The 13,594-nt window shown below is 32.0% G+C and overlaps 1 long non-coding RNA gene across 1 annotated transcript; it reads right to left on the reverse strand.

Annotated features, from left to right (window-relative positions):
* Window positions 1-1,312: 1,312 nt before the first annotated feature.
* On the reverse strand, window positions 1,313-9,508 carry LOC130677647 (uncharacterized). Its single transcript, XR_008991679.1, has 3 exons — window positions 9,242-9,508; window positions 4,567-7,751; window positions 1,313-4,486 (listed from the first exon to the last, which is right to left on the reverse strand). It is a non-coding gene; the product is annotated as an uncharacterized LOC130677647 (long non-coding RNA).
* Window positions 9,509-13,594: the final 4,086 nt, after the last annotated feature.

A 13,594-nucleotide genomic window follows, 5' to 3' on the forward strand; every position in this document is an offset into this window, starting at 1 on the left:
TTCAAGTCAATTAAACAAAAAAACTGGGCATCGGTTGAGACTGCGGGCAAACCCCAAAACTTCCCGCTGTTTTCGAGCTCCTTGAGCTCGAAAATACTTCTGGATGCCATTGATTTTTATGAGCTTTTCACACTCAAATACCTTATACTGCATTATATCATGATTTATCTGGGGGAAATGATATAAAATGTCAAATGTTTAACTTTGGGGAAGTCTACGGTTACCGTGACGCCACCAAAAGATCGCGAGTTCTTGTAGAACTCGACAAAATAAGACTTTTTCTCGCCTCCGGGCGGAAAGCGTCAACTTTCGTCTCGCTGTGCAAAAAGAAGTTGCCGCTTTCCGCCTCCGTCGAGGAGAAAAATAGTATACACTCCTTGGGCAGTACATAAGAAAGCCTCGGCTTCGCCTTGGCCAACAATTACATGTGATCTGAGACATTTCTTACTTTACTGCCCTAGGTGTGTAATATACTATTTTTCAAATAGCTATAATTTCTTTAAAAATGGACTAATTCAGACGTTTTTTTTTTCTTTAAAATTTTTGTCTTCAAATGCTCTTTCCGGAAAAAAATTAAAAAAATTGAAGATATTAAAATCTATGAAACATTTCACTTTTTTGAAAAAATCGCATTTTTCTCGAAATTCATTTTTCTCAAAAAGTAAGCGACATATCGAAAAATTGTATTCTTTAAGAAAGTCTTGTTTCGTCGAGTTCTACAAGAATTCGCGGTCATTTAGCCGCGCCACGGAAACCGTAGAATCCCCACTCTTCGTCATCGATATCTTTTAAACTAATTGACAATCCCCTGTACTAAAAAAATGACAATAGCAGGTAAAGGAAGCCGTGAAGTCTTAGCAGAAGAGCTATAGGCCTCGAAAATGCGCCGAAATGCCGATTCTGGCCACAAAATCTTAGAAAAAAATATGAAATTATGAAGTTATAGGGCGACAACTGCTCAGGCGCGTCGAGGGCGACCCCCTGCACTTGAAAAATAGTAACAGAAATTAAGGAAAGCCGTGGAACCATCAATAGAACAGTTTTGGATTCCCGAGTTCCAATTATCAAAATAACTCATAAACTTACAGGCATTGATTGTGATATATCGTTCGTAAATGGGTGTAGTGTTGAAAATTCTAAAATGATTAAGTAAGTAAATGTAATAAATTATATAAATTTTACAGTTTGATTTGAATACTAATTAATAATCATTATTTTTTACTTTAGAACGTACGTCGATAAATATCCTCTATGTAGAAAACTAATTTTATTTATAAAAGACTGGATGAATATGTGCAATCTTAATGGCAAAAGCGGAATACATAATTATTCTGTCGCTTGGATGTTTATTTATTATTTACAAACAAAGTTTATATTACCAAATGTTGCAGAGTTGATAAAACTTGAAGGAAAGTCTCAAAGAATCGGTGGTTGGAAGACAGGAGCCTCCAAAGATTTTACCCTACCGGATATTAGTAATATTTATAATTTCAAAGATTTATTACGGGGATTTTTCATAATGTGCGCGGGCTTTAATTATAGAAATAATATATTTTGTTCACTTCTGAGTCGCCTGATTGAAAAAATTAATTTTTTTATCTCGGAAAATCTTAAAGATCTGCCTGATAAAATGGAGCCTTACAAAAATTACGTTAATAAAAATAAAAAAGCTGAAAGCTTACGGTTGGACTCAGTGGTGGCTGTCCAAGATCCATTTTATTTGAGCAACAATCTTTCTAAAGCTGTTAAAAAATATACCATGTATCGATTTAAAACTTTTTCCTTATTGAGCGCTAAAAAGTTTATGATTAATTGAACGATTTATTTATTTTGTATTTTTTTTTTTCAACGCAAGGCGTCTGAATTGAAACGCAAGGCCTTGAATTGAAACGTTTAATAAAAAAATATGACAACTTTATATAACATCAATTAAAATTTTTTACATTTAATAATTTCATATTAATGTGTACATAAAGTTATCATTTACAACTAAATATAAATTACAAGTAGAGTAAGAGTACCAGTACCTAGCTCTAACCAGTAGCCAGCCGGTCATATACTTTGAAATTGGCTAGAAATATATATAGATATAATTTAACATGAAGTGGCTGCCTACTAGTTTGAGGCTGGGTTCTAGTGCTCTTACTCTATAAGCAGAACAATTTTATTATAAAAATCAAATTAGTTTTTACATGATATTTATATAAAAATTATTTGGTTGTATTTATAATAAAAGTACAAAATATAATATTTAAATTTACAACCAATATAAGAGTTGTTGAATATTATTGTCATTTAATATTTATATAGATATATAATTATAAGAAGAGGCCAATTTATTTATTATACTAATAAATTATGATGCTAAAAGTAAAAGACATTTAAAAATTTTTTTACTTTTAATAAACAATATGAATATAAATAAACAATATAAAATACTGAAGAAAATATTTTGAAAATGCGTCAATTTAAAAAAATTGTATCATGATTTTAAAAAAAATTTTCAGATGTCTGTTACTTTTAGCATCGCTGATAAATTTAATAAATCAAATCATTTCTGCTTTCATCATACATTTAGTAAATGAACAAAAAAACTCGAACTGGTAAAAATTCTAATGATAATGAAAGTAGACAATAGATAATTTTTTTTTTTAAACAAATAAATTAAATTTTTACAGAAGAAATTTATGATCCTGAAGTTAACAGACAATAAATAATTTTTGAATTTTTATTTCAACAAACAATTTAAAAAAAAAAAAATGCACGTGTAGAAAATTAAAAAAATTCCAGGTGAAATTTTTTTATATGTATCGTTTTTTGAAACATTAAAATATTAGTAGACGTCAGTTAACTTCAGTTTCATAAAAATTAAATTAGTTTTTACATGATATTTATATAAAAGTTATTTTTGCTTGTATTTATAATAATAGTATATTACACACCTAGGGAAGTAAAGTAAGAAATGTCTCAGATCACATGTAATTGTTGGCCGAGGCGAAGCCGAGGTCAGCAAACATGTGATCTGAGGCTTTCTTATTTACTTCCCGAGGAGTGTATACTATTTTTCTCCTCGACTAAATTATGATGCTAAAAGTAAAAGACATTTAAAAATTTTTTTACTTTTAATAAACAGTATAAATACTAAGGAAAATATTTAAAAAATGCGTCAATTTAAAAAAAATTGTATCATGATTTTAAAAAAAATTTTCAGGTGTCTGTTACTTTTAGCATCGCTGATAAATTTAATATATCAAATCATTTCTGCTTTCATCATACATTTAGTAAATGAACGAAAAAACTCGAACTGGTAAAAATTCTAATGATAATGAAAGTAGACAATAGATAATTTTTTTTTTGTAAATAAATAAATTAAATTTTTACAGAAGAAATTTATGATCCTGAAGTTAACAGACAATTAATAAATTTTGAATTTTTTTTTCAACAAACAATTTAAAAAAAAAAAAAAATGCACGTGTAGAAAATTTAAAAAATTCCAGGTGAAATTTTTTTAAATGTATCGTTTTTTGAAACATTAAAATATTAGTAGACGTCAGTTAACTTCAGTTTCATAAAAATTATATTATAGTTTACAATACTTTTAATTAAATTCTAACAAAACTTTGAGTTGTACTTTCAATAATTATTTAAATATGTATTTACGCATCAACGAATCGTTAAGTACATGATATTTGAAATATATAATTTTCACGCGGTTTGGCACCTCAAATATTTTACACACATGGCGACAAAAAAAATTAAGATTGAGACAAAAGATCTCCCCTAAGTGAAAATTAAAAAAAAATATATTTTAATCTATAAACGTTCTGATCGTTAAAAAGTTTTGTAGATCAAGAACTTTAGATTTTGCAATCAATCCATCGACTACATTACAACTTATCTAAAAAAAAAATTTTTTTTAAATGTCCCTACCGACCGATCAAGCTCAACTTTTAACAATTTAAGGTCTGGTAATTTTTTATTCGACTTTACTAGAGCGTTAGCTGAAAGCTATTAATTTTTTTTTTTCTCTTAATTTACTTATTGGTTTTTGGCCATGAAGTCTAGGCTCCTTGTGACCATCGCGGATATAATTATTTCATAATCAAAAATTATATAGTATAAATATATGATCATATGTAAAAAAACGAATTTAAACTAAACTTATAATAATAATTAATTTAAAAAATAAAACAGTTAATATACTTGTCAATCAATGACTTTTTGTTTAAATGAAATATCCACTGTGACTTGATGCCATAGATTCGAACCCGATGGTGCCTCATACAGAAGATTTTCCAACGGCAATAGAGGATTTGACGGCTGACAAAATACCAGAGGCTGAATCCCCACCAGTAATTCCAGAGCAGTTTTTTTTCTTGTTAATTGCACTACTGGGTTTGTAGTCTTGTGACAAAACAATTTCTGGCAACAGGAGAAATTCGTCGGCAGTTACTGGTCACCTGAGCATCAGCTTCAATCCACAGGTCTGGAATAAATTAAAACGATAATCAAAAATTAATAATGTCATCAATTATTCATTTAATTAATTTATTTTATAAAAATTACTTCTGTTTTATTAGTTGATTTTATAAGTTACAGCTGCAGTTGACAAGATGTAAACTCAACTCAATGACAGTTGATTTGAAATTTTTAAATGACAAAAAGTCTTCGGTTTTTTAATCTCAATGTGGTTTTCTAGAAGGGAAGTTATGCGGTAGTTGGGCTTCACGCTGCGAAATTGTACTGTACAAATCGCGCCTCTCGCAGTGAGTCGTCCATATGCTTGACTCAATTTATGACAATGCCAACATGTACTTCCCAACAAGACGTCTTAGTTGAGTTATAGGATAGACACACCTGAAGAGCTTCAACTGTCATATACTTGGATAAAACGTCTCTCACCCCTCAAATTTATTTTTAAATCACTCCTCTTCTTATCTTCGGATAATGAGTTATGGTTCATAAAATTTCACCCTTTGGTATATGGCGAATTAAGCAGTGATTATATTAATCTAATCCTAGAAGTTCGTCGCTGAATGTGCATATATATACAAATGTATACATATATATATATGTATTTATATTTACACTCATAATTAAATGTTTATAGATATATGATTTGTTCTGTTATATATGAATAGTAGCAAGATGAACGTCATAGTTCAAGAATAGCAGAGCGTTTCTGCAGCTACTCAACAGTCCGATCTGACGATAACCGGAAATAAGTTAGCGTATTCTAATCTGGAAATTACGGTTAACGTTTTTGTCGAAGACTATTATACCTCCGTAAACTTCATACGAACAACCATTGAAGCTTCCAATACCAAGCTTCGGACCGAAGTAACGCCAGTCATTTTTGCATTCGGCCGAACTGGATCCGGCAAGTCTTCAACCTTGATCGGTGACCCGGCACGAAAAATTCCAGGCCTGGCTTCCTCTTTGTTTTCCGATGCAGCTCCAGATGATCTTCGTTTCCGGTAAGTCGCACAAGAATGGTCATCTCATGGCTCTACACAAAACCAGTTCCGGGATATCGTGCGCAACCAGAATCCTACTGCATTGGAAAGTTCCTCAACTCCTTGGAACAAGTTGGCGTGGGAGGAATTTAGCAAATTCCAGCCGACCATAGAAAGACGTTTTGTAGAGGATAATGGAGTCCACGTTAATTCATCATGAATATATTCTATACCCGTTAGTATTATGTGGGATCTTGATATTCCTAGATTATAAGAGCCAGAACGTGATCAGGGAGATGCTCATCAACCATCTCTCGCAACCAAGTGGATTTCGTCGATGACGACGTCCTTCATGATGTATTTGGGAAAGGACTCATCGGCTGATCCAGTCTGGCTGGAAATCGATGTGGTTTTTCCGGATAAGACAGTCGCATTTCTGTTGGCGTGTATCAAGCGTCCTTACATAAAAAATAATGTCTATTCGACGATTAACTTACTGCACGGGTTCAAAGACTTGCGGCCGGACAATTGGCGACCTGGCGGTTCAAGGCAATTAATTTCTCCAATACCGCACAGAAGACAGCGGCCAGGTGAAGCATCTCCATCGAGGAACTTACTGCAAGTTCCAGCAATTGCAGTCGATGCCGCCGTTCCAGCAATGCCCCGTGATACATTTGAAGAGCTCATTTAACAGACGAGGGACTTGAGCATCAATAAATTTGACCGACTCAATGCTGATGTCGACAAAAACCGTGCTGTAATCAACGAACTGAGATTTACATCATGCTGATATCAACAACCTCAAAGTTAATTACGAGGCTAAGATCGTCGATCTTACAGTTCGATAGGATGCTCAGATTAACAATCTCCTTGCTGCGTTCAACCAACTTCAAACCCGACACGATGCAGAAATACACGAGCCCAATTGGAGAATCAGCAAAGGGAGCACCGCCAATCTATTGTGACACCACCTAGAGCACCAACTCCACCTCAAGATGTACAAGCGGATGCAGCTCCAGTCGAACAACAACAGCCTGAAGAAGAAAATCGGCAGTCAGAATCAGCTCGAGAATCGACTAGTACAAATCAGTCTAATTCGCCACGAGCTTCGTCACAAGATGATTTTCCGGATGTGACGTTTTCTTCTTTAGCCTCACCTGACAGTGAGATTTCTGGTGCTGATGAGTCGGCTATTGCATCTCCAGCTCCACCAGTACCTAGTTGCTCGTCGGAATCTCCAGAAAATGCTCAGCGTCCTAGGTACGCCCTGAGGTCACGAGCTAACGTTCGGGATAGTATCATCTATAAGTTTCACAGAGATAACAGGGGTGGCCGTAGACCCGCTGTTTTACCGTCAAGGAGTTCAAGTGATGACGATGACAGCGATGCAAGAAAAACAAGTTTGTTGCTGCGTATGTTAAAATTAGATGACCGCAACGAGCAAGGATCAATGACACATCAACGCTATCGTTTGCTGTCAACGACGCAAATCTGTACGCGAACACCAATTTCGCGGATCACATCGGTTGGCACGGAAGATCAACAGCGCTTTGGAAGTGGAAGGCATGCGATAAACTTTTCAAGACATGGGTAATTCCATCCCATGTCTGGTTATCTCATATCAATGGATCATTCAAATGCGATGGAGAAGGATGTGACTTCGTTTGCCATGGCGTCTGTACAATGAGAGACTACTACGCCACACATTAACTGGTTAGTTACTACTTTAATATATAATTTTGTCCTTTCAAATGAAAAATAATTATTTACATATTTTCATAAAAGAAAAAAGAAAGAAATATTTTCAAGTTCGCAAAATACTTTCACTTATCATCAAATTCATCTCAAGCCTTTTATTTGTCGTGCACGTATTTAAATATATTTATGTGTATAGTAGAGCGTTTCTGCCGCTTAACGTTTTTGTCGAAGACTATTATACCTCCGTAAACTTCATACGAACAACCATTGAAGCTTCCAATACCAAGCTTCGGACCGAAGTAACGCCAGTCATTTTTGCATTCGGCCGAACTGGATCCGGGAAGTCTTCAACCTTGATCGGTGACCCGGTACGAAAAATTCCAGGCCTGGCTTCCTCTTTGTTTTCCGATGCAGCTCCAGACGATCTTCGTTTCCGGTAAGTCGCACAAGAATGGTCATCTCATGGCTCTACACAAAACCAGTTCCGGGATATCGTGCGCAACCAGAATCCTACTGCATTGGAAAGTTCCTCAACTCCTTGGAACAAGTTGGCGTGGGAGGAATTTAGCAAATTCCAGCCGACCATAGAAAGACGTTCTGTAGAGAATAATGGAGTCCACGTCAATTCATCATGAATATGGGGCATTCCATGCCAAATCACCGAGGTTTCGGCCCGACCCCCTTCGATTTCGCTGAAAATTTTTTATCATTTTCTACCCTACCAAAGACATTTTCCTGAATTTTTTCAGATTTTTTTACCCAACCCAAAAAAAGTTAAGAATTTTTGAAAAAAAAACGTTCTTTTTTTTTCCAATTGCTGTAACTTTGACACAAATTGACCTTTTGGCACTTTTTTTTTTTTGAAAAATTTGGTTTTTAATTGTAGTTTTCAGAAAAAAATACAAAAAAATTTTCGGAAGTCACGATATATAAAATATTTCAGTTTTTTAAATAAAACCGTAATTTTTTCGGTCGGAAACCTTCGATTCTCAATTTTTTTGTCTCAAAAAAAACTTCAACCAAGACAGTATTTAACCCCGCTATTCCCATTTTGTGCCGACTTTCCTTTATATTTTTTTTTTTCGATTAAAAATAGAAAAATTTCTTAATTAGGCTTGTTTTTTATGACTTTGCGCTGAAATTTTTTTGGATTGTTTTGAAAAGCTCAGAAGTTGAATAAAATTGGACAAAAACAACCGTAAAGTGTATTAGGGGCAAGGATTGATTTTTTCGGAAGAAAATTCCCAATTTTTAAATATAGTGAAACCTAAACTTACAACTAACCTTCTCAATAAGACAATTTATAGATAAACTCAGAAAAATATCGATAGCCCGAACTGAGAATCAAACCTAGACCATATCGGTATCGTGCCGAGTACTATACCAGTTGAGATATACGGTACTACACTATATTCCGTTCAATTTGATCTAAAATTGTCTATACGGCTAAAAACAACCCAAAAAAATTTCAGCGCTAAGTCATAAAAAAACAAGCCTAATTAAAAAATTTTTTTATTTTTAATCGAAAAAAAAAAAAATATAAAGGAAAGTCGGCACAAAATGGGAATAGCGGGGTTAAATACTGTCTTGGTTGAAGTTTTTTTTGAGACAAAAAAATTGAGAATCGAAGGTTTCCGACCGAAAAAATTACGGTTTTATTGAAAAAACTGAAATATTTTATATATCGTGACTTCCGAAAATTTTTTTGTATTTTTTTCTGAAAACTACAATTAAAAACCAAATTTTTCAAAAAAAAAAAAAGTGCCAAAAGGTCAATTTGTGTCAAAGTTACAGCAATTGGAAAAAAAAAGAACGTTTTTTTTCAAAAATTCTTAACTTTTTTTGGGTTGGGTAAAAAAATCTGAAAAAATTCAGGAAAATGTCTTTGGTAGGGTAGAAAATGATAAAAAATTTTCAGCGAAATCGAAGGGGGTCGGGCCGAAACCTCGGTGATTTGGCATGGAATGCCCCATATATTGAAATTTAGAATAGGTATTACGCTCTCTCTCACTCACACGTGAGATATGCGAATGGCCACCAACGCGGGACAAATTACACGCCAATGTAGTTAGCACAAAGGTACTTACAGTCGTCGTTGTAGTAAACAATGCTGACCGGTTCCATTGGTATTGTTATTATTATAACAATAATTATTTCAAAATCAACACAATTTTAATGCCCACGGGCGAATACTCTATAAATTCCAACAAATTTAAATGACGTCTCAACAAAGAAATTTATTTTGTGGCACCAGCAACACACCTTGCTCTCACAAGAGATTATCCACGTCTGACCATGGCAGCACGTGAGTCTCACGCCGGCACTTCGGCCGACGCCATCTTATAATTTTTCTCACTTTAACCAATGGAGCAATATACCTGTCGCATGTTAATTTACTCATCGACACCAACATGATGCGTGACTTGTTTTTGGTGCAATTTGTCCATTCCCGACATTAAATGACCATTCCCACATTTCAGAGCAAATTATGAATGTATTTTACAGGTAAATCTCGCTTTGATTTATTTATAAAACCCGTAAATTTATTTATAATAAATAAATTTACTGAGGCCAACTGTTGCGTTGCCGCGCATGCGTCAACCAACCGAAATAATAATAATAATAATAATCAAATAAATAAATACGCAATTATTTATCCCCGCGGCTATAAAATCCATTTGACCGTTCATAAAATTCAGTAAATTTTACTGAGTTGGACGCAACTTTTGCCTAGGAAATTAAACAAATAATAGAAACACAGTAAATAAAATAAGATAATACATAAATAATAATAATAATAATATTCGAGACGTGTTGGGCAGCATGTGCTGCCATCTCTTGCCCCTCTCCGACCTAATGCGAAGATGCCGCGATATTTAAATATCGTGACAATACTTAAATAAATTTATATTAATTACATTAAACTGCTAAAAAATGTGTGCGAGTGCGCGTGTGTGTCTAAATATGTGTGTGCGTATCAGCTGATCGATTATGTGATACGCGAGTTTTTACTTCCATTTTATTGAGTGGAGTTATTTTTTATTAATAGTATTTACAAAACTCCGCTCCGGAGAGATTAAATTAATAAAAAATTATCTACTCCGTGAAAACTCCCCTGCGGAGTGAAATTCGGTGATTTTGAATTTTTAATAGCTTTGAAAATATAGTAGTCCAGGTGAAAAAGTCGACCTCCAACTACTATTAGTTAGCATGTATTTCCTATACCCCCACTATCCATTTTAGGACGACTTCTTCACCGGGACGACTATACTCTTAAAGACTTAAAATAATTGATACAATAATAGTTTATTCAAAAATTGTAATTGCACATCAAATTTTAAGAACTGTTGCATTTAACGGTATTTATTATAAATTTGATTAATTTTCATGAGTGTGAATGTAGCAGACATCAGACAGATTTAAAATTATAAATAAATAGAGTAAATAATTTAAAAAACAAAATTTTAAGAAAATGCACTTATTAATTTTAAAATTTTTCAAATGCGCATTTTTAAAAAATTCTATTTTATTAATTATTTAGTTGATTAATTAATAATTTTATATTTGTCTGATGTCTGCTACATTCACACTCATTAATTTTCAACAGAAAAGTATCATTTTTAATTTTTAACTTCCCGCTAAGAAAATTGTAAATTTTCAAAAATTCGGGAAGTTATTGGTTTCGGTCCGATTTACGAAAATCGAATTTCCATCAGATGTCGACGTTTCGAGGTCCTAGGAAGCTATCCTGACTAATTTCACGATGATGTCCGAGTGTATGTATGTGTGTACGTACGTACGTACGTACGTACGTATGTATGTATGTAAATATTCATAACTCTTGAACGGATGAACCGATTTTGATCGTTGAGGTGTCATTCGACGCGGCTTGTTAATGTCTTGAGGCCGTAGAAATTTGAACTTAATCGGTAGGGTGCGTTCAGAGATATTTCAAAAATAAAATTTTTTCAAAAATGTTTTATTTGGATAACTTCCAATTTGCTCGATGGATTGATTCCAAAATCTAATTAGCTCTAAAACTCTATAAGCCGCGTCGAATGCCACCTCAACCATCAAAATCGGTTCATTCGTTCAAGAGAAACCGTTGACGAAAGAATTCAAAAAAAATTTTTTCCTTGGTTTTTTTGAAATTTCTCAAAAACGGCTGAATAAATCAATTTCAAAATTCGACCAGCTTTAGAACTTGATAAAACGCGTCGATTGCCACCTCAACCATCAAAATCGGTTAATTCGTTCGCGAGATATCGTGGAAGAAAGAAATGCTAAAAAATGGTTTTTTACAAAACAATGGCGTACAAAAGTATTTGCGAGCTCGAAGAGCTCGAAAATGTATTCACAATAATGTTTTCGAGCTTAACGAGCTCGAAAACAGCGGGAAGTTTTGGGGCTGGCCCGCAGGGTCAACTGACAGACCGATTTTTTTTATTTTCCGTTATAACTTTTATTAGTTTTATTTTTCTTTTTTTACAATAAATGTTGATAGAATATTTTTTAATATAAAGATTTTCAAATAATTCGACGAAACGTTAGATATTTTATTTTATATTTGATTCTTGATTCTTTAATTATAATTAATATAAGACAAAATTACCTCAATTGATCAAATCACATCAACAAAGAAGTCCTCAAGAGTAGAAGTGAATATAACACTTGAACAATGATAACAATTGAATTCTATAAAACAGAAAAAAAAATTATCATCAAGTTTCAATCTCAAGTTTATCTGTATTCTTTTGATTTTATTTAAAAAATAATCAAATAAAATAGTTGGGTATTATTCATTTTTAATTAATAATAATAATTTAATAATTATAATAATCAACTATTAAATATTCAACTGATCTAACTAATAAATTGCTGCGGTTTAATTTTATAAATACTGTCATTACAATAAAAATATATTAAATATATATATAAATCAATAGAATACAGATAATTTTTTTATTTTAAAAATTTGTAATTAATAATAGAAAAAATAATTTACCAGAAATTTTATTTAATTAAAATAATTTGCAGTTTAATTCACGTGGTTTTTGCACTCGTATAGCAAAATTGTATGACCGAATTATTGTTCGCTGTCAAGTTTGTTGGTGACACCTGCCAGTTGTAAGTAAGAAAGGTATCTCGATTTTTTAATTTTTTTAATAAATATCTATAAAAATGCTTATTTTTAATTTTAAAAATATGCGTCATTGTATTAAATGTTACACACTTATTTACAGCAGCTCCTAAATCATTAGCATATAATAAACGTATATTTGTTCAAAATAAACTCATAATTTATAAGTATTACTTAAAAAAAATACTAATTAAATATACTTGATCATAAATATCATCCCATATGTTACTTATTTACTATAATTTAATTTTATTTGTATTTATTAAATTGGTCTCTCGATCAATAGTTCAAATTTCGCGCCTACTATGCCGCCATTTTTTCTCGATCAGCGGGAACAGGAGAAAGTGTCCGTTTAAAAACGAAGACAGATGACTAATCACAATATTAAAAAATGAATATTTAAGAAACCGTGCGATAAATCTGTCAGAAACATTTTAATTATACGCTTTAGGTTTTAAATTATCTAATAAAAAGTTTTTTTTTTCTAGGTCAAGTTTGTGAATTATTTACAAATCATCGATTTCTGGTTAAATTGATCAAGAAATCCATAATACTAGTGAATTCGTATTTATATTATTTTCGAGTAAATAATTTAGTTGTCCGATTTGCAGACGACTAGCATCAGCCAAGAAGAATGAGTACCGCCTCTAAAAAAATGTTTTAATTGACCTGTTTCATTGATTTAGTATTTTTTTAAGACTTTGATAACACGAGGTCATTATCTATGATAACAATATAAAAATAAGAGATTTTATGACTGATGAAATATTTTTCAGAATTATTTATACTGTTTCAGAATTTTTCAGAGAAAAAAAAGTTTCATAACTTTTTTTTCTAATACCATCAGAGATATTATAAATTTTTTCAGAGAAATATTTTCACAAGGACGTTGTCCTTTTTTCAATTAATGCTTTAATTTTTTTTTTTAATTAATTGATACAATTTTGATACGGTTACGATAGTTTAAAGTTATTAAAACTTTTTAAAAAGTAGGGGCACTGTCTGAGAATGCCTTTAAATAAATAAATTTATATATATAACAAATTATTTATTTATGTAAGTACATACCTCATTGTTTGTTCAGCTATTACCAGTTTCATTGTTGGTGATAAAATATGTATATAATTAATATATATATATATTAACAACTAAATAGTTATACGGTTTGAGCAAAAAATAAATTTGAGGGGATAATAACTTTTAAACTCGATTAATTTTATTATAAATTTAAATGCTCAATATGTATACATCATTTTTTATATCTTATAATTTTAATAAGAATTAATAAAATTAGTATATT

The sequence above is a fragment of the Microplitis mediator genome, chromosome 11, assembly GCF_029852145.1.
Source record: "Microplitis mediator isolate UGA2020A chromosome 11, iyMicMedi2.1, whole genome shotgun sequence".
Lineage (NCBI taxonomy): Eukaryota > Metazoa > Arthropoda > Insecta > Hymenoptera > Braconidae > Microplitis > Microplitis mediator.